At 47.9% G+C, this 27,051-nt stretch overlaps 1 protein-coding gene across 3 annotated transcripts in view; it reads right to left on the bottom strand.

The window, feature by feature from the left end:
- TMEM229B (transmembrane protein 229B) overlaps positions 1-26,819 on the bottom strand; it is a 43,415-nt gene extending 16,596 nt beyond the window's left edge. The window contains exon 1 of one of the 3 annotated variants that reach the window (XM_023182321.2): positions 26,769-26,819. The gene's annotated coding sequence lies outside the window, so the exon portion shown is untranslated. Of the gene's footprint in view, positions 1-26,406 lie in introns of all 3 variants that reach the window. The other 2 variants (XM_023182287.1, XM_023182294.2) reach the window with 2 other exon arrangements.
- Between the last annotated feature and the right edge of the window lie 232 nt (positions 26,820-27,051).

The raw sequence follows: 27,051 nt of genomic DNA, 5'->3' as shown, positions 1-27,051 counted from the left end.
GAGCATACGAATGAATGATGAGCCTTTATAGGAACTAACATATGGATGGAACTTAGATCCTCTCTCATGATTTTCTCAGGCTCCTGTGGGGCAGGGAGGGCAGAAATGGTCACCTCTATTTTAGAAATGAAAACACAGAGGGTTCAGGACAGTAAGACATTTGGCCAAATCCAAACATTTGATTCAAATCCCAGTCCTCAGCCTCCAGAATCACCCTGTCCCCATACGATGTGCCTTCGAACGGCTTCCCACCCAAATCTCATCCTTAAGGCACATGTCTGCACGCAAGGGTCTTCAAGTCAGTGTAATCTACTTAGTCCGTTCCAAATAAGCTGCTTATTTTGCAAACTTATAGCTGAGTTTGTCCATGCAGCTTCTCGTAAATATGCCTGAGATGCTGCTGGGAGAATGAAGAAGCAGAGACCACCGGCCTGTTTCAAGCCCTGTCATCTCTCCTGCCCTCCTCTGCAGCCACCATTCTGACTCCTTCTTGCAGACCCTGCTCCCTCCTCACTCCTTTGCGATGCCATCCCACAGCCTCCAGGTCATTCCATCACTGATGTTCCCAGGGGGATCTGACGTTCCTTCAACTGAAACATGTCGTCCCATCTTAAAATTATTTCTTTGTGTCTATTTCCCCCACCACACTATGAATTCCTTGAGATCATAAAATTTCTGCTGGATGGATGGAAAGGCAAGGTGAAGAAGGGCCCAGCTACATTTAAATTCTTGGGCAACTGAAACATCTGGTGTTACTAATCAAACATAGCAATGTCTTGTGTTTTTCTCTAATTTCTGGGCCACCATCACAGATGGGTTGTCTCCCACAAAGCGCCATACATATCGGTTTACTACAGGCAAGGCTGCCTCTGCAGGTGAAAGAAGCAAGGAGGGTGCTCACTCTCCTTTCTCCCATCTCCAGGAGTCATTGCACCACCAGAGAATGAAGACAGGCAGAGTGGGCAGCCTGGGTTTGCACAATACAGAAGACATGTCCAGCATCACGCAAGGAAGACTGGGGCAGGAACAGACCGTCCCAGGCATCAGGGGAGCTACTGCAGGCTCCTACATGGGCAAGGGGCCAAGCGCAGGTTCAGGTCAGAGAATAACAACTCCTGTTCTGTTATTTCTACAATGTGCCGGCACTCTCAAAACCCACATCAGTTTTCATGCATGTAGGATTCACTTCCCAAAGAGGCTACTGGCAGGAAATTCCCTTTGCATCATTTTCTCTCCTTTCCTATAACTATTTAAGGTAAGCTGGGCCTGCAGGATTGAGTCTCTGCTTCTCTGACCGGAACCTAAAAACCAGATCTCTCTCCCCGGCCCCTCATCATCTCCTTGGCCTGGAACCTAACACTGGAGACAGAAAGTATGCAGGCAAACACTACCTCTGTTTTCTTACCCCCACTCTCCTTTTCCTTAACCCTCCCCAAATCTCCTGTAAAGCGAAAAAAGTGTTTTTCCTTCTGCTCTCACACTCAAAGCAGAACACTTCTGTGACCAGATATGGGGTGGGCATGGAGGGGGTCCCCCACCCCAAACAGTTCTCCAGCGGACACCAACTGGGTCTCCTACAGTTCATTTAAACTCTGATGCTATCTATCCCGAGATAGCAGTGGATCCCACATTTTGAGGGCTCAGTCCCACAAGATTGCCCCCACTTCAGATGCCAGCCACAAACAGTAGATCATCACCTACACTTCTGACCAACTGGCTACAAACCAGGGTTCCCATGACCCCCTCTGTGAGTTCTAGTAATTTGCTAGGATGGCTCACAGAACCCGGGGAAACACTTACCTTTACTGATTTATTATAAAGGGTGCAGATGAACAGCCAGAGGCAGAGATGGATAGGGTGACGTATTGGCGGTCACCCACCAGCACCGCCACATGTTCAGCCACCCAGAAACCTATCAAATCTTGTTCAAGAGTTTTTATGTAGCTTGATCTCCACCCTTCCACACCTTTCTTGGAGGTTGGATGGTGGGGTCAAACGTTCTAATCCTCAATCCTCTAAGCATTTGGTCTTTCTGGTGATTGGCTCCATCCTGAGGCTATATAGCCCCTCCACCACCCCACCACTTCCCCAGTAACTTCATTAGCACAAACTCAGGTGTTATCAAAGGTGCTTATTATGAATAACAAAAGGCATTCCTTTCACTCAGGAAATGTCAAGGGTTTTAGGAGCTCTATGACCAGGAGCTGGGACAAAGACCAAATACATTTCTTATTACACCACACTCTGACCCAGGTGCCCACAAAGTAGAGAAGATGCCTAAAGGCCCACTGGGGAACCTCTGGTTACTCAGAGCCCCCAGTTCTTCCCACGTGACTCAGAACAGCCACTTTTACTTATCCTAGAGTAAGAAAAGCCCTGAGCACAAATGGATCTGGTAACTTCCTACACGGAGGAGGGGCCAAGCTCAACTACAAAAGCAATCAGTATTCCTGATCCCCTGAGGGGAAAGCCTGCGTCTGTCCAGCTCCCCAGGGAAGCAAGGAGAGGCCCAGGCCGTGGGGGCCTGTCTGGCATGGGGAAGGTGTCTGGAGATGGGAGCCAGGCCCCAACCCCACCAGGCCCTGTCCTTCCCCTCTGTGCCCCTTGCTCTGAGCTTGGAAGCTGCATTGCCTGCCTGACATCTCTTCTGTCTCACTTGGAGACCACCTGTCTTGTCCCTCTCCTCTCCCCCTTCCTCCTCCCTATCTAGCCCACTCTATCTCACATGCCCCTCTCAAAATCCCCCGCTGAGCAAACCCTGACCACCCAACTCCACCACCTTGGAGAGTGGTCTCTGGTCCCATGTCCCTTTCCTCCCATTCCCACCTCCAGCACTCAGTAGCTGCTGCTCGCTGCCTGAAAGGCTGGACAGCTGCTGGGCTCTCTAATTAGCTGCCTGGCCACCGTCCCAGAGCGAGGCATGTGTTACTGTAAAGAGCTGCCTCACCTTGCCTTCATCAATAATCCCCTATGCAGATCCCATCAGGCAGTGGCTGAGAGGCCCTAGAATACTCTGCACGTAAGACCAGGAAGCCCTCTCCTGTCAGCCAGAAAAAAGAGGCAGTGGCCTCACAGACTCACTGGCAAAGTGACCAGGATTTTATCTGGGTTCTCCCCATTACTGCCCATGTCCTGAGGGTGTCCTGGAGGTTACTCCACCACACTGCACCTTCAGAAGCGACGGGGACCCTGCCCCTTAGTTGCCTCACCAGGGATGCAGAACGAAGCCCAGCAGGGCTTTCAGAAGACAAGCCTGGACTGCTCCTATGGTGTGACACTAGGACTCTGCTTTTCACAGCCTGTACAGCCAAGCCACGCAGAGATTTCTAAACAACCAAGGAACTTAGTCCAAGAAGTCCTGTGGTAACTGGTTTGTTTATTCAAAGTGTTGTATTCCAGCAGTCAACAAATATTTGTAGAGACCCAGTGAAGGCCAGGTACTGTACTATGTGTGAACAAGACAATGGTCCTGCCCCCTTGGAGCTCACAGGCAGGTGGGAGATCAACAATAACTAAGCAGTCCCAAACATACTATCATTTCTAATATTATGCCATGAAGATGGGGAAGGCCAGGTGGGGGAAAGAAAGAAACCAGATGCTGGAGGGTGAGTCTTAAATGTTAAGGAGGTAGCATTTGGGCATAGGTCAGAAAGATGAGAAGAAGCCATGCAAAGAACTTTGGGAAAAGCATTCCAGGCAGAGAGGACAGTTAGTGAAAAGACCCTGAAGTAGGAGAAAGTTAGACAAAGTTTGAGAAACAGCAAGGCCAGAGTAGCTGGTGTTAGGCACAGTTTCTCTTCAAAGGTTTCAGTACCTGGTTCTTTGTTCTATTCTGAAAGTAATCTTACCCATCCATCTATCAGCCCTTCCCATCTCTGTTGCACCCAAACACACCCAAGCATGTCCCATCACCTATGTACTCGTCTCTTGCCTCCTTTGATGATGTCAACAGTAGCCTATCGGAATTAGTTTAGATTGTGCGGTCCAAACCCAGCCAACACGGGGAGGACACAGGAACAGGGTCTGCATTAGGGATAAAAACCCCTGCTCTCCTTTGTTTGGTGTGCTCTTGTGATCGTAACTGACAAAGGCAGCACCCTTCTGCAGAAGTCAATTGCCTTGCTGAGAAAATTTTTTTGCCTGAGTGCTGGTTTCACTTTGCTATACCGAGCTTTATTTCCAACACTGGGTGTCAGTGTGCTTTGGATGCTGTCAATACCCTGCCTGTTGGGGTGAGCATCAGGCCCCAGCCTGGCCAATCACAGCACCACATTCCCCTGGTTCTGTGATTGGTTCAGGGATGGATACATGCTCCAGTCAGAGCCAGTCCTGAGATTCTTGTTGGAATGGCCACAAAGACCACAAAAGAGGCATCTTTTTTTTTGGACTTGGAACTATAAGGATGTCAGTCTGAAATTGACAAGGTAAGGCCAGGGACAGTGGCTCACATGTGTAATAAACTTATTTATTTATTAAAAATAAATCCTTTTTTTTTTTTTAATTGAAGGATGAGAATTGTTCTGGGGAATCTGTGACAGTTGCTGTCTGCTCTCCATCTGAACCAATCGGGACCGTTCCTTTCCTTAAGTAGCAGCCCACAGGAAAGGCCAGCATGCACTCAGCTGGACACTGACCCCAGCCACACCAGGCACCTCCACCATAAGCCTTAAGCCCAACAACCCCTGCCCTTCGCTCAGCCCCTTGCTGGACAGCTCCATATACTGAGAAAGCACCCAGTCTTGCTAATGCTCAAAATATAGCTTCAAACAGCACTTAGGCAAGAGTAATTAAAGGGAATGTTATCTCAGTCAGTCTCTCATTAGCTACGTAATTAGAGTGCTGAAAATAATTAACATTCCTTTTGACAAAGGATAAGAGGACCCATTACATTCATTAGGACAGCCTCAAACCAGCCTGAGAAAGGCAAGAAGAGAATTTAGAAATGAGACCCAAAGAGGTTACGCAGCTTTCTCAAGGTCACAGTGCTAGTAAGGGCAGGGCTAGGATTTGAAGCCAGGCAGTGTGCCTATGGGTTCTGTGCTCTATCAGAGAAGCAGCTATGGGGGTTACAAGGTTTCAGCCAGCAAATCTAGGCACAGGAAGGGCCCTGAATTGGTGGTTATTGAATTTGGAGCAGCCAGGCCAGTCGGCCCTGCCCCTGCCCACCATGCTTATACTCTGGACACTAGGGTTGAGAGGTAGGGGATGCTGAGACCAGTTCTTGCCAGTGCCCAGCAGGTACATCCCACCCTCCTGTCCACAGCCAGTGGTGGCTGGCTCTGGTGCACAGAATCAGCGTTCACAGAGAGGTGACCTGAAGACCTCAAGATCCAACAGAGGAACACAGAACAAAGGCTCATCCAACATTTGACAAGAACCAAGGCTACAGAAGAAGCACCAAATTTAAAAACAGAAGTGGCCAGATGCAGTGACTCATGCCTGTAATCCCAGTGCTTTGAGAGACTGAGGCAGGAAGACTACTTGAAACCAGGAGTTTGAGACCAGTCTGGGCAACGTAGTGAGACTTTGTCTCTACATAAAAATTTTAAAATTAAATAAAGCAAATGGGGCAAAATGTGAATCACAGGTGAATCTGGGTAGAGAGTATATGAGTGTTTTGTACTGTTCTGGCAACTTTTCTGTACGTTTGAAATTATTTCTAAATAAAAAGTTTGGAGGCAAAAATATCAGGGACCCTCTTGTTAGGACAGGGGGTGGGGCCCAGAAACAGACATGGAGTCAAATCCAGGGAGAACCACACTGGTCATCAGAGGTCTCCACTGGGCACAAAAATTCCAGCTCTGGGGTTTCTGCCTGCCAAATCCCTCCTGGAAACATTTCCTCTTCCAATTTGGCCCTCCTTTTTCTTGCTGCTCCACTGAGTTACTCCCTTCTCCTCCCAGGATCAGCAATCTTGCAGAAGGCATCCATCCTAATGCCAGAAGACAGGGTTAAACTTTGGAGTCTATTCGTATATGTAGTTAATATCTCCTGGAGATGTTTTCACACCCGTTTTGTCCACAGCCCATAATAATGAGTCAGGTTACACTTGTTAAACCACAGCCTTCTAGATTTTTTTTTTAGATGGAGTTTCACTCTTGTTGCCCGGGCTGGAGTGCAACGGCACAATCTCGGCTCAGCGTAACCTCCGCCTCCCGGGTTCAAGCGATTCTCCTGCCTCAGCTTCCTGAGTAGCTGGGATTACAGGTGCCTGCCACCATGCCCAGCTAATTTTTGTATTTTTAGTAGAGATGGGGTTTCACTGTGTGTTGGCCAGGCTGGCCTTTAATTTCTGACCTCAGGTGATCCATTCACCCCGGCCTCCCAAAGTGCTGGGATTACAGGCGCGAGCCAACATGCCCAGCCAGCCTTCTGGATTTTATATTTTATTTTCCCCCAAAGTTCTGTGCTATTCCGAGTCACACTGCCTGACTTATGCCTTCAGGCTATGTTCCTCCCTTCTGAGCTCTCACGCAGGCTTTCTAGGGTAGATGCCCCATTTCAACACCTCAGCACCATCACAACCACCTAATTCCAAAGCAAAGCCCTCAGACACAGGCACAGCCTCCTCCTCAGGTTCACTGTCACAGCTGTGTGTGGCCATGTTAGATAATGCACAGCCAGACAGCTAAAAGAGTCTTTACCCACTGTAATCCCAGCTATTCAGGACTCTGAGGTGGGAGGATTGCTTGAGGCCAGGAGGGCAAGGCTGCAGTGAGCCGAGATGGTGCCACTGCACTCCAGCCTGGGTGACAGAGTGTGACCTTGTCTCTTAATATTATTTTTAAAAAGTTTGTATCTATTTATTTTGAGACCAGGTTATGAGACTGGCTAATTTTTTTATTTTTGGTAGAAACAGGGTTTTGTCATGTTGCCCAGGCTGATCTCAAATTCCTGGGCTCAAGTGATCCACCCACCTAGGCCTCCCAAAGTGCTGGGATTACAGGTGTGAGCCACTGCTCCCGGCATTTTTTTTTTTTTTTTTTTTTGAGACAGGGTCTGGCTCCGTTACCCAGGCTGCAGTGCAGTGGCACGATCTCTGCTCACTGCAGCCTCTGCTACCCAGGTTCAAGTGATCCTCTCACCTCAGCCTCCCAAGTAGCTGGGACCACAGGCACGCTCCATTACACCCAGCTAATTTTTCGTATTTTTGGTAGAGACGAAATTTTTGCCATGTTGCCCAGGCTGGTCTCAAACTCCTGAGCTCAAGCAGTTTGCTCACCTCAGCCTCCCAAAGTGTTGGGATTACAGGTGTGAGCCACGTGGCCGGCAGAGATCCTGTCTCAAAAAAAAGAGAGACCCACTTAGGACTAAAGGGACTCAAACCATGCTATTGTACACATTCACTAGCTTATTAATTTGGGAATCTTTACATGCATATTTTATGTCCAGACCACTGAATGCAATGTAGGCTGGGGTATGAATGCTGAAGCACAACAGCAGGGCTGGTTGTTTTTTAAAACACTGGCAATATAAGAGCTTGGAAATTCTACAGTAACATCCAACATCAGAAAACTAATAATAACTTACATTCTTACAGTGCTTCTACTTAAGTGAGACATTTCAAATTCATCTCAGCATTCATGCATTCACTCACACATTCATTAAACATTTACTCAATATCTATTTTGTGCCACCAGGTACATTCAAAGACCACAAAGTCAAAGACCCCAGCCCAGGGCCAAAAGAAGCTGACATTCTATATGGTACTGGATTACCCATCTGCACACTACACACATGCTTAGGGCACCTGCCACCATGGGGCACCAAGAAAATTATTTTAAAGAAGAAAAAATGAGAGAGAATAAAAAAGAAGTCATTTGGCTTCAGCACACATATAAATTATCTATGTTTTATATTATAATTTAGAACTATATTAATTTATTTTTAATTGCTTATGGGACCCTAATATCATCAGTGTTGAGGGCCTCTAACTCAGTCCAAACAGTAAATCAGGGATTACAATCCTAAATGCTAACAATCCTAAATGCTAACAAGGGTCAAGCAGCTACACCAGTCCGGCCAACATGGCGAAACCCCATCTCTATTGGACACTGGGGTTGAGAGCCAGGCATGGTAGCGTGCACCTGCAACCCCAGCTACTCGGGAGGCTGAGGTAGGACAATCGCTTGAACCAGGGAGGCAGAGGTTGCAGCAAGCTGAGATCGTGCCACTGCATTCCAGCCTGAGCAACAGAGTGAGACCCTGTCCAAAAAAAAGAAAGAAAGAAAAGAAAAGAAACATGACAAAAATTAGTGAAGCCCATTAAGAAGCCAAGACTGACAGGACTCGGTGAGTGATTTATTGGGAGGGAGATTGAGAGGGAGGAGTTGAGGATGACACCAGACTTTTTTTTTTCTTTTTTTGAGACAAGGTCTCATACATTGTCACCCAGACTGTGAGTGCAGTGGCAGAATCTCAGCTCACTGCAAACTCTATCTCCTGGGTTCAAGTGATTATCCTGCCTCAGCGTCCTGAGTAGCTAAGATTATGGGCATGCACCACCACACTCATAATCTTAGCCCCCACCAGGGGGCTAATTTTTTGTATTTTTAGTAGAAATGGGGTTTCACTATACTGACCAGGCTGGTCTCGAACTCATGACCTCAAGTGATCCGCCCGCCTCGGCCTCCCAAAGTGCTGAGATTACAGGTGTAAGCAACTGTGCCCGGCCAACATTCAGACTTCTGACTTGCACAATGGCACCCAAGAGAAGAGCTACAGGAAGAGGCACAAATCTGGGGACCCACAATGGGCTGCCTTTTAGGTGCTCTAAGTCTGAGGTGCTGCAGGACATGTGGGAACAGTCAGTTTGGAACCCCAGCTGGATGAAGCACTGCAGAGGAGGAGCACACTGTGGAGAAGGTACATGGGGTGACATCTGGGGCTGGTGGAGGACGAGGTGCTTTGAAGGGGCCAGAGAGGCAGGAGGACACCCAGGGAAGCGGAAGCAGGAGAGTGCTGGAGGCCGTGATCAACTGCAGATGTAAGCTGGCCAGGGACAGAGAAAGCTAAGCAGCACACTGAAGACCGTGTGAGATGGAGGAGTGTAGGTCAGCGCAGTGGCTCACGCTTGTACTCTCAGCCCTTTGGCAGGCTGAGGTGAGAGGATGGCTTGAGCTCAGGAGTTTGAGACCAGCCTGGGTAACATAGCAAGATCCCATCTCTACAAAAAATTTAAAAGGTAGCCAGGCATTGTGGTGCAGGCCTGTGGTCCTAGCAATTTGGGAGGCTGAGGTGGGAGGATCCTTGAGCCCAGGAGGTCGTGGCTGCAGTGAGCTGTGATTATGCCACTGCACTCCATCCTGGGCAACAGAGTGAGACCCTGTCTAGAATTTTTTTTTTTTTTTAAGAAGAAAGAAAAATGCTTCCTTTAGGCCAGGCGTGGTGGCACACACCTGTAATCCCAGCACTTTGGGAGGCTGAGGTGGATCACTTGAGCTCAGGAGTTCAAAATCAGCCTGAGTAATATAGTGAGACCCCATCGCTACAGAAAGAAAAGATGGAGGAGAACTGTGAGGGGAGCTAACTAAGATAGTGTGTGCGATGACTCTTGAGAAATTAGTTTGGGAAGAAAAAGAGAGAGAAAAGCTGCTGGAAGAGAAGCAGAGGTGAGACAGGCGTCCTCCCTCTCCCTCCCTCCTTTCTTCCCATTCTCTTCCCTTCCCCTTTTCTCCCTTCCTTCCTTCCTTCCTTCCTTCCTTCCTTTTTTCTTTTTCTTTCCTTCTTTCTTTTTGTTTTTTGTTGTTGTTGTTGTCTTTTTTTTTTTTTTTTTTTTTGAGCCAGAGTTTCATTCTTGTTGCCCAGGCTGGAGTGCAATGGCACAGTCTTGGCTCACTGCAACCTCAGCCTCCCAGGTTCAAGCGATTCTCCTGCTTCAGCCCCCCAAATAGCTAGGATTACAGGTGCCTGCCACCACATCTGGCTAATTTTTGTATTTTTAGTAGAGATGGAGTTTCACCATGTTGACCAGACTGGTCTCAAACTCCTGACTTCAGGTGATCCACCTGCCTTGGCCTCCCAAAGTGCTGGGATTACAGGCGTGAGCCACCGTGCCTTTCTTTCTTTCTTTCTATCTCTCTCTTTCAAGATAAGAGAGACCTAAGGATGTTTAAATAGTAAGGAGAAATCACAGCGAGGGAGACCTCGTGGATAGGGTATATGCTGTGAGCACACACGAATGCCCTGGATTGTCTGGGGTCGCAGGAGGGCAGCACAGTGGGCATCCATCCTGAGGTTAGGCCAGAAGCATGTGTCATGGTCATCCCTTTTACAGAGAGGAGACCCAGGCACGTGGAGTTAAGTGTAACCTACCTAAGGTCATACAAATACTGAGACACGGTAGCCCAGGCCAAGAATGCAGGTATCCCAGTCCTGGGCCCTCCTTCCAGTGCCGGGATGAGAAAGAGCTGAAGGGCAGCTCTGTCAGCACCATGGTAGGTGGGGAATGCCACAGGTACTTACAAGTGGACACCTGGAATGCAATTCCCACACGGCCAACAAAAGAACTCTCCCACGTGACTTTGGAACGTTCTACTGGACATCACAGAGGTAAAACGTCCATTTATAATTATCTATATCAAGATTCGAACTCCCTTTCTAAAATAAACACAGCGGGGTTTTGCACGATTTTAACACATGCTGAGTTGTCTAGGAACACCATTAGCATGCAAACTGGAGGGGATACTGTACTCTGTGTTCTTTGGCGCTTTACCAGGAATGGTTCAGCATTTTGGAAAGTCACATCAACCCCAGCAGCACCTCTCCTGGTATTTGAGTCACTCACACAATACACCTGTATCTTGTGGGTGTTTGTGGATGTTACATTCTCGGTGAGTCTACGCAAAGGTTCAAGCATCTGACTGCATCCTTCTGCCTTCTGTATGGTTGTGCCCAAGCAAGCACATATTAGAATACATAGTGATGTACTGCTGGGGCTCAGAAACCAATACCTCCAGGTCTCTCTGACCTTCTCCCCGCTACCCATCAACTCCCCCAAAGGAGGATGAAGTTCTCTGAAGTTCCTTTATCTGCCTAAGATGCAGATCCACCAAAGAGAACAATTGTTTTTTCTTCTCCTCTGTAAGACCAAGAATGTAACCACATCTGAAAACCACACCTGAACAGACCCTTTACAAGTTCATGTCTGTTCCTGATCCATTCGTTCCTCCCTCGTAATCTTTTATTACCCATCAACAGAATTCCTCATTGCCCCTCTCCCATACCTGGTTTGCCAAGACGTTCTGTAAGCTTCTGAGCCACGATGGAGGGTGGGCAATCACTCTGTGGTTCTCCCCGTACACACATTAGTAGAGTTTATATGCTTTTTCTCCAATTAATCTGAGTTTTGTGAGTTGATTTTTCAGCAAACCTTCAGAAGGCAAAGGGGAGACTTTGCTTTGACCCCTACAGTATTATAACTAACTTTCCCTATTTCTTTGTCCTTTAGAGTATGGTTGAGGCATTATACTGACTCTTAAAAACTTATATTTACAAATATTTACTAAATAAAAGACAAGGCTACCATTTCAGATAATATGCCCTAAAAGCAAGGGAAACTGCAATGCCAAGAAAGACGAAGGAGTGAGCAGAATTAAGGTGGCTTCAAGTGATCAATCTCTCAGAATAAAGGCAATGTGTTTTGTTGTTGTTGGTTTTTGTTTTTTAAGACGGAGTCTCCCTCTGTCGCCCAGGCTGGAGTGCAGTGGGGCGATCTCGGCTCACTGCAGCTTCCATCTCCTGGGTTCAAGCGATTGTCCTGTCTCAGTCTCTCGAGTAGCTGGGATTACAGGTGCACACCACCATGCTTGATTAATTTTTTTTGTATTTTTAGTAGAGACGGGGTTTCACCATGTTGGTCAGGCTGGTCTTGAACTCCTGACCTCAGGTGATCCACCCACCTTGGCCTCCCAAAGTGCTGGGATTACAGGCAGGAGCCACTGAGCCCAGCCAAGGCAATGGCTTTATTTATTGTATTAGTTATTTAATTTTAGAAACAAGGTCTTGTTCTGTTGCCCAGCCTGGAGTTCAGCGATGTGATCACAGGTCACCATAAACTCAAACTCCTGGGTTCAAGCAATCTTCCTGCCTTAGCCTCCCAAGTAGCTAGGACTACAGGCACATGGCCAACACCCAGGTAATTTCTTAATGTTTTTGTAGATATGGGGTCCTGCTATGTTGCTCAGGCTGGTCTCAAACTCCTGGCCTCAAGTGATCCTCCTGCCTCGGTCTCCCAAAGCACTGGGATTATAGGCAGTGGCCACTGTGCCCCACTAAAGGTCTTTTATTGATATCAGCTGGGTACACAGACAATGTAGTCAACCTATGGAGCTTAAGAAAACTATCCAGTTTGGCACCTTTGGGAAATTTCATTTCCCTGACTAATTCAAATTACATTACATCTCAGCATTTTCCAGCGTAATGACAATAGGTAGAAGACCACAAGTTATCTGAAGAGGCCAGGGAAATCATAAATGTTTCAATGTCTGGAGGCAAAGATTGTTTAGATGAAGTCAAATAAATAGGTGCCAGGCTTGGTCTGTGGAATATCTTCCTTAATGGACAAGAAGATGAGTAAACAGTATGTAAGAGGATGCTTTAGTATATTTATGGAAAATGCTATATCGTGAGGAAGCATGGACAGGAATAGGGGTAGAGAAGTGATGATCCCAGAAGACCTCCAATAGGTTAAAAAGGCAGTGTCAGAAATACTTACGGCTCAGACTCTGAGAAGGGCTGGTTATTTAATGGTGGGGGAAAGGCAGCCTCAATTCCCACAAGTATGACCACCACTGCTAAACAGGAACAAAGGGTAAAAAAATATATATATGCCCTTCAATTGAGGGGATAGCTGATTCATGGGTCCTCCACCATCTGAGGACACCTGGGGGCTGGGGATTAAGGAGGGGAGTGGTCTCCTGGCCAGTGGAAGGTCCAGAAACAGGACTTTTTAGGCCTGGCTCTTCCATTGACACTTGTAACTCTCAGTCATAGCTCCTGTACAGTTTCTGCATCAAAAAAGTAAATAAGGGTACAGTCTCTGCCTCTAGTCCCAGCTACTCGCGTGGGAGGATCCCTTGAGCTATGATCACACCACTGCACTCCGGCCTAGGCAACAGAGTGAGACCCTGTCTCTTAAAAAAGAACAAATAAATAAAAAACAAGAGGCCCTGGGCAGTGGCTCACACCTGTAATCCCAGCACTTTGGGAGGCCAAGGTGGGTGAATCACGAGGTCAGGAGTTCAAGACCAGCCTGGCCAACAAGGTGAAACCCTGTCTCTACTAAAAATACAAAAATTAACTGGGCGTGGTGGTGTATGCCTGTAGTCCCAGCTACTTGGGAGGCTGAGGCAGGAGAATCGCTTGAACCCAAGAGGCAGAGGTTGCAGGTGAGCTGAGATCTCACCACTGCACTCCAATCAGGGCAACAAGAGCGACACTCTGTCTCAAACAAAACAAAACAAAATCAAAAACACAACAGAACACCTTAGATTCCATTATTGTGCATTTCTGTGTTGCTTTTATGATTTTCCATGTGCATTTGGATATTTTTTAAAGTTTTAAAACATCCAGTCAAAGCAGCTATAGGAATTAACCAGCAAATTGACTCAAATGAGTAGCTGCATCACCTTCCAGATGAAAGTAGAGGAACAATGTTCATTTGGTATCCAAAGAAACATCCAGGTATAGGAAATGCCTCCAGGTATACTTGGAGGTTAAAAATAATAATAATAACAACAAAGAAAATGCCTCTAGGAACCAGCTTCTCCGCATGAGCTAACTTGGCCTCGGGGCAACAGGTCCCAACTAGCTTGAACTGAAGTGCAAACCTCCAGCAAGTTCCCCCCTGCCCTGAGGACACACCAGTTCATCCCAGAGTCATGGCAGTGGGGTTAGGAGAAATGGAGGGATTGACCCACAGGCTAGAACTAGGGTGAGACAAGATAGGCACTCAGCTCAGGCTCAAAATTTAAGGGAGTGCCAAAATATTTACTAATCAAGATAAATGATATTTTATTATTTTCGTTTATTTATTTTTGAGACAGGGTCTTGCTCTGTTGGCCAGGCTGGAGTGCAGTGGCATGATCATAGGTCACTGCAGCCTTGACCTCCTGGGCTCAAGTGATCCTCCCACCTCAGCCTCCCAAGGTGCTGGGATTACAAGCATGAACTACTGCACCCAGCCAAGATAAATAATATTTTTAAAAATCAAGTTGGTAAGCCATGGCCACAGGCTATAGTTATATTGGAGCCAGGGCTGAGATTAGGGACAGGCCAATGTGGCAGGGTCCCAGGTGAGGTTCTGTAATGTTTGAAGAGCCCAAAGACCTGTCCCACTCCAGTGCCAATGGCATCTCTGTTGAGGAAGGTCATATAGCACCAAAGTCCCCTATCTAAAACCCCTGGAATTCAGAATTTTAAAGATTTTTAAAAAGGTAATGTGGAGCACATATCATAAATTACATAATCCTCACAGCAGGGTCTGGGGCAGCACCCACTAATCAAGCACATTCATGTTTCTATGGTGACATCTATGAATATTCATACTGTGTGGTGTGAGCCTCTGTTAGACCAAGTCAGATTTTGCCGTCACTTGAGTGAAAGAAAAGCTTTTGGTTTTATAGTGCTTCAGATTTCAAAATTGCAGAGAAAGGACTGTGGGCCTTAACAGCATGACGTTAGGTCTCCCAAAGGAAAAAGGCAACAGGCTGGGCGCTGTGGTTCATGCCTGTAATCCCAGCACTTTGGAAGGCCAAGGTGAGCAGATTACCTGAGGTCAGGAGTTTGAGATCAACCTGACCAACATGGAGAATCACCATCTCTACTAAAAATACAAAAATTAGCCGGGTATGTTAGCATACGCCTGTAGTCCCAGCTACTTGGGAGGCTGAGGCAGGAGAATCACTTGAACCTGGGAGGTGGAGGTTGCAGTGAGCCGAGATCGTGCCATTGCACTCCAGCCTAGGCAACAGAGCGAGACTCTGTCAAAAAAAAAAAAAAAAAGAAAGAAAGAAAGAAAAAAATGCAACAGATAGGACCCAAACTTTTGTTATAAATGTGTGCTAAAAAGAGAACTGCAAAGTCCTTGCTGGTGATCACCCAGAAGGTGATTTCTTCTTCTTCCTCTTCTTCTTTTTTTTTTTTTTGAGACTGAGTTCTGCTCTTGTTGTCCAGGCTGGAGTGCAATGGCATGATGTCGGCTCACTGCAACCCCCGCCTCCCAGGTTCAAGCAATTCTCCTGCCGCAGCCTCCCAAATAGCTGGGATTACAGCCATGCGCCACCACGCCTGGCTAATTTTGTACTTTTAGTAGAGACGGTGTTTCTCCATGCTGGTCAGGCTGGTCTCAAACTCCCGACCTCAGGTGATCCGCCCACCATGGCCTCCCAAAGTGCTGGGATTACAGGCATGAGCCACCGTGCCCGGCTCCAGAAGGTGATTTCTAAAGGTCAGTCAAGGCCAAAACAGAGTGATCACAGGGCTTATTTCCCAGCAGCCAACGAACTAACCTTATTAAATGCCTTCTGTGTGTAAAACCTTGTACAGGGTCCTGAAATGTATTAAGATACACAAAACAGAGTTCTAGCCTTCAGGAGCTTAAAAATTAGTGGAGACAATATGGCAAGCAAAACAACCATGGAATATTAAAAAACTGAAGGAATATCATCTGGACCCACCCCTTAAAGATGAAACCAACGTTCAGAGAAGTTGAGAGTCTTGCATAAGTTAGCAGACAAGCAGATAACCGCATGCTAACAAGCAGATAGTGGCACTGCATGAAGAGATCAGGATCTGTGTTTGCCAACTCTTGTTCACTGCCCTTTGCATAAACGCACATAATAATTGTGACCTGGTGACAAATGATAAGAGTAGTTAAAAGATCCTAACAGAAGTGGTTTTGTTTAAATGCACTTTTGCAGCAGAGATGGTCTCTGGCTTCTAAAAGGACTACAATTTGGGTAGGCAGCAAGGCAGGTGAGTGCCCTTCAGGCATTGGAACAACTGAAGCAGGGGTGGGTGTGTGTATGCCAGATTAGTTGTTCAAGTGGATTAGGCTCTGGGAAAGGGCATAGAAGGAGTTCCTGGGGGTGCTGGGGAGATACGTTTGGAAAAGAATGTAAAGGCTATGGAGAGCTTGAATGCCAGGGCAAAGGATGTCAATTATCTCCTAAGGTAGCATTTCCCATCCCTGCATGCCACCTTCATGACTCGGCATGGCTACCCATTGCCCTACGGGAAATGACAGAGGGTGGTACTCTGGAGTACTCTGGAGTCAGATTAGTAATCTGGAGTCAGATTCTTTCACAATCTGGAGTCAGATTCTTTCCATTCGAATCCCGGCTTTGACACCAATTATGTGACTTGGGCATGCTGCTTCACCTCTCTGCCTCACTTTATTTATTTATTTATTTATTTATTTTTTCATTCATTCATTCATTGAGACAGAGTCTAGCTCTGTCGCCCAGGTTGGAGTGCAGTGGTGCGATCTCGGCTCACTGCAACCTCCGCCTCCCAGGTTCAAGCAATTCTCCTGCCTCAGCCTCCCGAGTAGCTGGGATTATAGACGCCCTCCACCACGCCTAGCTAATTTTTGTATTTTTAGTAGAGACAGGGTTTCACCATGTTGGCCAGGCTGGTCTTGAATTCCTGACCTCATGATCCGCCCGCCTCAGCTTCCCAAAGTGCTAGGATTACAGGCGTGAGCTACTGCGCCCAGCCTATTTTTTAATTTTTATTTATTTATTTATTTATTTATTTATTTATTTATTTATTTATTTATTTATTTTTTGAGTCAGGATCTCACTCTGTCACCCAGGCTTGAGTGCAGTGGTGCAATCTCGGCTCACTGCAGCCTCTGCCTCCTGGTTTCAAGCGATTCTCCTGCCTCAGCCTCCTGAGTAGCTGGGATTACAGGCGCCCACCACTATGCCCGGATAATTTTTGTACTTTTAGTCGATTTGGGGTTTCACTATGTTGGCCAGGTTGGTCTCAGACTTCTGACCTCAAGTGACCCACTTGCCTCAGCCTCCCAAAGTGCTGGGGTTGCAGGCATGAGCCACTGTGCCCAGGCTCAGTTTATTTCTTTGTAAAATAGAGAAAATATAAGTACCTTCCTCATGAGGACTAAGTGAGAAAGCATGTTTACTGTACTACAAACAGCAACCTGGCATTATAAGTTATCAATAAATGTCAGTTGTTGTCATTAACCTTTTTATTTAAGTCAGTTTTTTTTTCAGTTAAATATGTACTGTAGCCTTATTCTAAGCAATAATATCCACGAAATCATGGGCTTATTGTGACAATGATGGTTTTGATGATACACATATAACAAGATATTAAATCAAAAAGTCTTAACTAGGGCAGCAAGATGCAACAGGTATAATGTGCGTAAGTGTGACACCAGAGAAGGACGCGCATTTTCAAAAGAGGTGCGCAAGGGCCCCTCTCTCAAGCTGAGGGTATAGAGGGTCAGAATGGGCAGAGACTGGGGAAGAATCTTTGTGGAGGAACTTTGGGGTTGCTGTTAGTGTGCTGTGATATCTCACCCTATCCCCATAGAGAACTGGCCCTCCTATCAAGTTGGTGAGAGGGGGATTCACCAGGACCACTCAGGAAACTTGATGTCTGTCCCCTGCAACTGGGAGGACATGGTGGACTTGCACCTGACCACCTATTGAGACATCCAAAGGATGGGACACAAGTTGGCCATCTGCTGTTGGAGGAGCCAAGGGAGACTGCTGAGCTGGGGTCAGCCTGCCTTCCCAGGTTCACTGCGCCCAGGGATGTGTCATTGTTTCCTTGGACCAATGCGGGCCACATGCACTAATGTGGGCTGGCTTGAGGTCAGAGCAGGTCTTCTATGAGATGGCCCCTTGGGCAGACTGAAGGACCTTAGCTGAAAGAGGCTAGAGAGGTGAACCACTGGATTTCAGGGGCTGAGGAAGGAGCAATGATCTAGAATAGAGGATAATTTGCTCTTTTTTTTTTTTTTTTTTTTTTTTGAGACAGAGTCTTGCTCTGTCTCCCAGGCTGGTATGCAGTGGTGCAATCTCAGCTCACTGCAACCTCTGCCTCCAGGGTTCAAGCAATTCTTCTGCATCAGCCTCCCTGGAATTACAGGCACCTGCCACCACGCCTATCTAATTTTTTTATTTTTAGTAGCGACAGGGTTTCCGCCATGTTGGCCAGGCTGGTCTCGAACTCTGACTTCGGGTGATCGGCCCGTCTCAGCCTCCCAAAGTGCTGGGATTACAGGTGTGAGTCACCTCATCTGGCTGATAATTTGCTCTTTTCAAGACAATAGAAGTGAGATATCCCAGCAATTGGGAGGGTAGGGAGGGTTCTCTGAGAATCTGATAAAAATATGGACCAGGAAGCTGGAAGCCAGCAGACAATGTACCCAGTGAGCACTTTCCTGCCCCTCCCAGTCCAGTGACAAAGGAGTAGATGTATTTTTATTTTATTTTATTTTTTAGTTTTTTCCATGAGACTCTGCTTCATAGATTGGGTATATTATGTACTTAGTTGAGACTATGCTTGTAAGACTTAAAGTGATCACAGAACCTTCTCCTATGAATAACCAGAAAAGTTACAGGGCCTAAGTTTTCACCCTAGACCAGGGAAAGAACTAATCCCACTGGATAAACATAAAGAGACAGTGGGAGGCAAAATTAAGTTGCTTGATGAGTACATTCCAATGAGTCATGTTTCTTTATACTCACTAGAAACATAGCTATTAAAATGAAATGTTTGTCCCTGTACCAAATGAAATCATCTCTCATCCCCCCAGTAGCATGGTACCACCATTAGAAATAATGGAGATAGGGGAATAAGAGCTGAGGAGAACATAAGATAGGCAGGGATGGAAAATATTGGTTTGGTGGGTTCAATGGGAACTCATTTGATCCTCAACCTTGAATATGATGAAATGAAAATAGAAGATGTACCAAGGAATGAAATAATCCAAGGGTCCTTAGAAAATGGCTTTGTTTGGACCAGGTGTGGTGGCTCATGCCTGTAATCCCAGCACTTTGGAAGGCCAAGGCAGGCAGATCATGAGGTCAAGAGATCGAGACCATCCTGGCCAACATGGTGAAATCCCATCTCTACTAAAAATACAAAACTTAGCTGGGGGTGGTGGCGTGCACCTGTAGTCCCAGCTAGTCAGGAGGCTGAAGCAGGAGAACCTCTTGAACCCAGAAGGCAGAGGTTGCAGTGAGTCAAGATTGCACCACTGCACTCCAGCTTGGCAACAGAGCCAGATTCCATTTAAAAAAGAAAGAAAGAAAGAAAAAGACTTGTTCAAAGGGAACTGAAGACAGCCTAGCCCTAGCCCAATTCCATGAACAAAGAAGACGTGTCCCCTGAGTCCCTGGGCTGAGTATATGGCTTAGCCTTGCCCTTTCAAGTAGTTAGGGCAACAGAGGGAGTATATTCTCACTAACATTGAGTTGCCCAGAAAGCATCAGCTACGTTAGCAAGGTGCTAATATAGGTGGTGCACCTATAGTCCTAGCTACTCAGGAGGCTGAAGTGGGAGGATTGCTTGACCCCAGGAGTTCAAGGCTACAGTGAGCTATGATTGTGCCACTGTACTCCAGCCTGGGTGACAGAATAACATGCTGTCTCTAAAAAACAAAAACAAAAAAATACCAACCAGAGACCACAAGTTCTGGAGACCCGAGTGGCAGAGGAGCAGGGATAGGGGGAAGAATCCTGGACTGAAGCAGGCCCTGGAGTCCCCAGGGTCTCAGTCTTTTGCCCAAGCTGGAGTGCAGTGGTGCGGTCATAGCTCACTGTAGCCTTGACCTCCCGGGCTTAAGTGATCCTCCCACCTCAACCTCCCAAGGAACTGGGAGTATAGACATGTGCCACCATGCCCAGCCAATTTTGTGTAGAGATAAGGTCTCACTGTGTTGCTTAGGCTAGTCTTGAACTGGCAAGGGATTCTCCTGTTTCCGTCTCCCAAAGTGCTAGGATTACAGGCATGAGCCACTCTGCCTGGCTTAGTTTACGTTTTAAGACAAGACATAAGGGTTGCTCCCCATGACTTTGGAATGGTGAGTATAAGGGTGTACAGACACCACCTCTCTGGTGCCCCACTGAAGTGGTTAAAAGAGTAATGACTGGGCTGGGCATGGTGGCTCAAGCCTGTAATCCCAGCACTTTGGGAGGCTGAGGCGAGCGGTTCGCCTGAGGTTGGGAGCTCCAGACCAGCCTGACCAACGTGGAGAAATCCCGTCTCTACTAAAAACACAAAATTAGCCAGGTGTGGTGGCGCATGCCTCTAATCCCAGCTACTCGGGAGGCTGAGGCAGGAGAATCGCTTGAATCCGGGGCCCAGAAACTAGGTTGGAGGATGAAGATTGGGGTCAAGAATCTGCAAAGATAAGCTTCTATGACTAGTGACAGTAGGATAACAGAAAGAAAAATGTTGCCCAAACAGACCGTTAAGCAAGAGGAAAATTTTGGTATCAAAACTAAATGGGGTTTATGAGATATATTCCTACGCCAAGCAGAAAGCATGTTCCCTTTACAGTAACTCCCAGGCCATCTGGTCTACTTCCCTACTGCAGGGCACAGACCTCTCCTTACCGAACATTCATTGAGACGATGTTTTTCAAATAAGAATCTGTACTTCTGTCTCCTTTTAACTAGTTGTGTTTAATCCACATCAACTCTCTCTTTTTTTTTTTTTTTTTTTTTTTTTGAGACGGAATTTTGCTCTTGTCCAGGCTGGAGTGCAATGGCACAATCTCAGCTCACTGCAACCTCCACCTCCCAAGTTCAAGTGATTCTCCTGCCTCAGTCTCCCAAGTATCTGGGACTATAAGCACTAGCTGCTATGCACAGCTAATTTTTGTATTTTTAGTAGAGATGGGGTTTCACCATGTTGCTCAGCCTGGTCTTGAACTCCTGACCTCAGGTGATCCACCCGCCTTGGCCTCCCAAAGTGCTGGGATTACAGGCGTGAGCCACTGTGCCCGGTCAATTCTCCTTTTTATATGTTACCCTATACTGCCTCCACTTTTACCCTCTCCCAAACATTTGTTCTATCATCTGATCCAAGCTTATAAAACACAATAGATTCAGACTGGCTGGGAAATGTGGCTCATCCCTGTAATCCTAGCACTTTGGGAGGCTGAGGCAGGAGGATTGCTTGAGGCCAGGAGTTTGAGGTCAGTCTGTGCAACAAAGGAAGTTATAGAGACTCTGTCTCCATATAAACAATTTAAAAAGTAGCCAGGTGTGGTGGCACATGCCTGTAGTTCTAGGGAGGCTGAGACAGAAGGATCGCTTGAACCCAGGATTTCAAGGCTGCAGTGAGCTATGACTGTGCCACTGCACTAAAGCCTGGGTGACAGAGAGAGACCCCATCTCTAGAAATTTTTTTTTACTAAAAAAAAAAAATCAGATAGATCTCAGTTCAAGTCCCAGTTTAGACACTTACTAGCAGTATGATATGTGTGATCACTTTATCTTACAGAGCCTCAGTGTTTCCAGCTGTTAGATGGGTATAATTAATAGTAGCTATCTCATTGCTGTGAGAAAACAACATATGTAAATGCTTAGCCTAATAAACGGTGGCTGTCATTGTTATTGCCATGATCACTGAAGCCAGCTGAAGCTCTATTTGTGGAATTAAGTCTCAGAGGGCTGAAATGGGCTGTCCAAGGTCACACAAGTGAGTGAGTCAGGGAGGGATCCCAGATTTCCTGATTCCTGAAGCCTTTGCCAACCATCAGCTCACACACAAACGAATCATTGCCCAATGACCTAGAAATCAGGGTATCTGATCACATCCAAGTACCACAGCTGGTGATTTAATGAGCACTCACCATGTGTGCAGGCTATATGAAAGCTTTACAGCATCTATAGGTCAGTATAAGAAGGTCATCTCATTGCTTATGCCAAGACAAAAAAAAGAAAACAAGACAAAAATCTGGAACCTCTGCTTGTGTTTTGCCCAGTGGTAATGATATTTCTTGTCTATATTTTCTTTAAGAAAGTAGATGAAAGTAAGACCAATGCTCTGGTTGCCTTATTCCTGACTTCGAAAAGGCCTTTTTGATTGGGAACAAGGAGGAGAGAGATCCTAAGGACTTAGGGACTAAAATGGGGTTTGGCCAAGGATAGCAATGAAAAAGGAGATGGGGGTTGTCAGTGGGCTAAAAACAAGTCCCTGTCAGTGCTCTGAAGAATGGCAGTTATTGTCAGCAAGGTGGGCTTCTCGCTGCACCAGGGCCTGTCCCTCCACTGACTGTGCAAGCAATGAAACCATGGAGCCCCAGGAAGCACATTTTATCTTGAAGCATGAATCACCCCTCAGAAGTCTAGAAAAGAATCCTCTCTTTGTGGCCCTTCAATCTCCTTGGCTGGCATCCCTAGCTCCTCAGGGCTGATGTCAAGGCCTTACTAAAACTCAGGGTGAGTGACCTTTCTGATGGAAACAGATCATTCCAGAAGCTCATGTGACAGGGGTGCCTCTTAATAACTGAAAGGAAACAATGAATGAATGGGCCAGCTAGATGGCATTCGTCATTCAAGTCTAACTGCAAAAGCAGTCAGAAGTGGATAATCCAGTATGTTCTGAATGAGGGGCTTTTGGGAAGCAAAGGAGTGGCAGAAAGTGATCTCTCCTCTCATCTTTTCATATTTATTAGCTCTCCCTACATTAATTGAAAGCTGAAGTCTTATTTAAAAAAACAAACAACAACAACAACAACAACAAACTGTCATGCTTCTAGAAGATGGAGCAACCGGAAGGAGCAATCTGAGGACCCGAGACCTGTCGGTGTAGACGGTTTGCCCTCATTTCAAAGATGCTGTCTCTTCTACAATACCAGCCACACTGGGAGGCAAGAATCCTGAAAAAATATTAAACTCCCTACTGGGGAGCCAGCAGAGTAAAGGACGGTGAAAAGCTGGATGTTCAGAAACGCAAATTGTCAATGACTTCGGTTGCTCCTCAAACTGCCAGACTGGATTGTGATCCAAAGGTAAGTGCAAGCACCAAAATCAGAGGAGGGTGGAAAGTCGCCTTTCAGAACCATCCTTTGAAGGAGCAGGGGGCCAGCATCACTCTGTCACCTCAACTCCACTACATTTATACATAGGGGAACTGATGTTAAAATGAACATGAAGTGTAGCCTCACAGGGGAGGAGATCCGAAGTCCACACTACGTATAAATGCAGCCTGATGAATGTGAAAACAGGGAAAGGAGCAAACCCTCTTTTCTAGCCTGGAAATGTGATGGTTGACTTTACCTCAGTTCTATCTATGGATGTGTGTCTCGGGGTGCAAACCACTGCCTTTTCCTTGAATCACAGCAGCATGGGGCATCCCACAGCTCAAAGTCTGAGGCAAATATATATCTTGAACCAAACACCCTGGTATGTAAATTCTACGAGTGCATCTTTATCTTATAGCAGAAAAGTATAACCTATGGATCTACTCGGGTACTTGATTTTAAATGCCCTTAAATCCCAGGAAAGGAAAACTTCCCCAACACATGCATTCTCACACACCACAGCCAGTGTGCCAACTCTCAGTGGGACTCAGTTTCCCTAAGGGGAAGCAAACCAAAAGTGCCCCCCTTATACCCCTTCCCTAGAAATCAGCTTTCACTTTACTTTTCAAAGACAAAGCCTGATTTCTGAGAAGTGATGTAGAGTAAGAAGAAGATCTGGCCAACAGAGGCTGAAATTCCTCAGCTCAGAACACGAGAATCCCATCTGATATTCCCTCCTTAGCCAGGTGTTGCCACAAAGGGAGATAAGACTTTGCCAGGTCAGAAATTATCCTCGCCTTAAAAGGAAGGTTTCTGCAATTGAAAAATATACCCAAACCACCTTATCTGTACATGGGAGGTGGGGAGAGGAGGGAGGAGAAGAGTAAAAGGATACAAACTTGAAAACAGCCAGGCTCTGGGAGGGTTAGCTATCCCTTCCCTCCCCTCAAGGACAGCCAGATCTGATATAGTTGCCGATAAGATCAAGCTGCCTCACTCTACTGCCCTTACCCAGGTCTCTCCTTATGACATCAGAGTCCCCAACATCATTGGAGACCCTCCTCAGAAACTAGAGGCTGACAGTCACTAACATTCTAGCTGGAAACTGTCTACCAGGAAAAAGTCCACCAGGAAGGAGCTCCTGGGAGGTAGGCAGAAAAAAACACTTGCTGCTTAAGTGCTGCAGCAAGAGCTTTTCTGATAAAAACTACACTTTTAAAACCAACACTGAGCTTTGCCTACCACAAAAGCTGTAATTTGGTCCCTTCCTGTAAAATGACACCTTTCCCTTTAGAAACAATATGTAAATCTGATACAACCAAAATAAACACAGTATAATGCTCATTAACTCATTTAATATCTAACATTCAAGGACTTGAGGGTCTTAACTCACTTATAAATGTAAAAATTCATGCCTCATCAGTTCAAAACAGGAAGTTAGGAGACTATCAATTTCCCATCAGTGTATTTGAGGAACATGCCACAGAAAAGTCCATCCTCTCACCACTGGAGGCTCGGAGGTCGGGCCTCCATATCATTACTCTCAGCTCCGAATAAACAGCTTGGGATAAACCAATAAAGCCCCTCCAATGGGGACTTGAGTGATAATCAACCCTGCCTGCCCTGTTAGAGTGGGAAGGTCCATAGGAGTGGGCCTAGCTGTGCTTCTCTGGTCTAGTACCTGCATCTGACTTTAGCCACAAATTGCAGGGCCACAAATCTATAGCTCAGGGGACTCAGTTTTCTCCTGCTACTCCTTATTGGTCCTGGAACCTCCCTTACTCCTGTACCTATAAGTGATCAAAATCAACACTAAAGAAAGCCTGTCGTCCTCACCCAACGCCTGCCACACTCTCTCTCCAGTTGCCTATATCTGTCTCCAAACACAAAACTGAGGGATGGGGGCTAAGGGTCATCTCAGCACACCCCTGAGCAAGGTGTCTCTAGAGCAAAGTGTCCTGGCAGGCCCACCCTGGCCCAAGCTACTTGTATCATTAGCTCATTCACATGAGCAGGCGGGAGAGTCCTCCACTAGTCCTGGGCCCTCCAGTGCCTTCTGTCTCACAGGCAAGCAGATGTATCTGTCTTCCAACCAGGGAAAAAAATCTGAGCTCCCAAAGGGCTGTCCTGCCACAGGATAGGAGCTGGTGGTCACATGTAAGCCAGCTCAGAACTGAAGGCACCTTGTTCCTGGAGACACAAGGCCAAGGACCGGGGACCTGGAAACTGGCCCATTTGTTTTCTAGAGAGAAAGACACTGTACCACCCCCAAGGCAGGTTGCTTGGCCCTTCCTTGACTCCTCTTCCTGGTACAGCAGAGAGAAACCCAGGCCTCTCAATTACCCAAGGCTGATAGCCATGGCAACAGTTCACTTATTACTAGGGTGCTGAGAACACACGAGAATTGGTGAGCAGAGCCCCAAGGTTACACCAGCAGACAGCTCCCTGGGGTCCTGCTCTTTCCCTCCAGGGAGAGCCTTGAGCAGTGCCTGAACACCCTGCCTTCCTACCTCCAAGCTCTGTACCTAAGGCAGCCAAACACCCCCAGGGAAACCCTGGGGAAAGAAAGGAGACAGTCCCGGGAAGGAAGGGAAGGGGGTCGGTTTCTGACTGAGCATAGAAAGAGGGAAAGGAAGACACCTGGGAAAGAGGCCAATGTCTCCCTACCCTTGCCAGGAACCGGGCTGTAACACTTCCCATCTCAGCCAGGCATCTTTCACGGAGGACCAGAGATCAGGGAGGGCAGGTGAAGAGCTGGCAGCCAGGGGGCTGGGCTGGGCCCCGGGACACGGACCTGGGGAGTCGAGGGCGCCTAGGTGTGGGGTCCACCATCACCCAGTTTTTCCATGCACCCTGGGGAGAAGGCTGCGGGGTCCTTTTGGCAGCGTTCCCTTTCCTTCAGCAAAGTCCTCAGCCTCTAACTAGGAGGGTCCGTGGTTCCCACTCCAAAGCCCTGGCTCCCCAGCTTCCACCCAGACTGTCACCCGCTTCCAACCTCCCGAGGTGGCCTCCTGGGTGCTCTCCGCCCGGAAGAAGAGGAGGTGTCAACCTTCCGCTGCCCCTCGCTTCCCCCGACACCCCTTTGTTTCAGGCGGGGAAAGTTGCCAACGCGCACCCCCTTCCTCAACACGCCCCCCTGTGCGCCCATCCCCCGCAGAGAATCCAAGCCCGGGCGCACCATCTATCTAATCTGCGGCTCGCTCTCGAACCGGGGCAGCAACCTCGAAACCGAAAGCAAAGAGGAAGCGGGATCAGCCAGAGCCCCAAGTCCGGTCGCCCGGTCTTTCCCATCACCGTCCCCATCGCCCGCGCCCCCTGCGCTCGGGGCTGCCGGCCCCGCGCGGCCACCTCTCCCGGCGGTGGAAAGGCCTGTCTGCGGGCATTGGGGTACCTACCGGTGCGGGGCAGGGGACGTGGGCAGGGGCAGGGCAGGGCCGGCCGCCTGCCGGGAGCAGGTGCGGCCAGGAGCGCAGTCTCCAGGGCTGGCTCCCGCTCCTCCTCCCGCGCCGGGACTCGCGGCGCTCTCCTGCGCCGCCTGCTCCCCGCCCCCAAACCCGGCGCTCCGGCTCCCCCCGCGCGGAGTTGCGGGCCGTGCCTCCCCCACGCCGCCTGGCACCCCCACGCCGCCTGGCACTCCCGCGCCGCGCCTAGTCCCGCATTGTGTGTCGGCGTCCGCCGCGGCGGCGCGGGGGCAGGGGGGCTGCAGCCGCCGCTGCCCGGGAGGAATGGAGCCCCCGGCGGCGGCGGCGGCACTCACCCATAGTACGGATGCGCTGCAAACTGCACATGCTCGCGTCTGACAGGCGCTCGCCCTGCCGCCCGGCTTAACTCCTTGCTCGCCCGCTCACCGGCCCGGCCCACTGTCCCCTCCGACCCCGCAGCCTCCCATAGCCCGGGGTCGGCCCCGCCACGGGCGTCTAGGAGCACGCCCCCTGCCTGGGCAGCGGTGCAGGTGGCTGCAGTGCAGGGCTCTTCGGCCCTCCCTGTCCTAACCAACCCGCCTGCATTTGAGTGTCTGTCAGGCCCGGAGCTTGTAGCTG

The sequence above is a fragment of the Piliocolobus tephrosceles genome, chromosome 6 (assembly GCF_002776525.5).
Source record: "Piliocolobus tephrosceles isolate RC106 chromosome 6, ASM277652v3, whole genome shotgun sequence".
Classification (NCBI taxonomy): Eukaryota; Metazoa; Chordata; class Mammalia; order Primates; family Cercopithecidae; genus Piliocolobus; species Piliocolobus tephrosceles.
The sequence above is the reverse complement of the archived record's forward strand: the minus strand, read 5'-3'. Positions and strand labels throughout refer to the sequence as shown.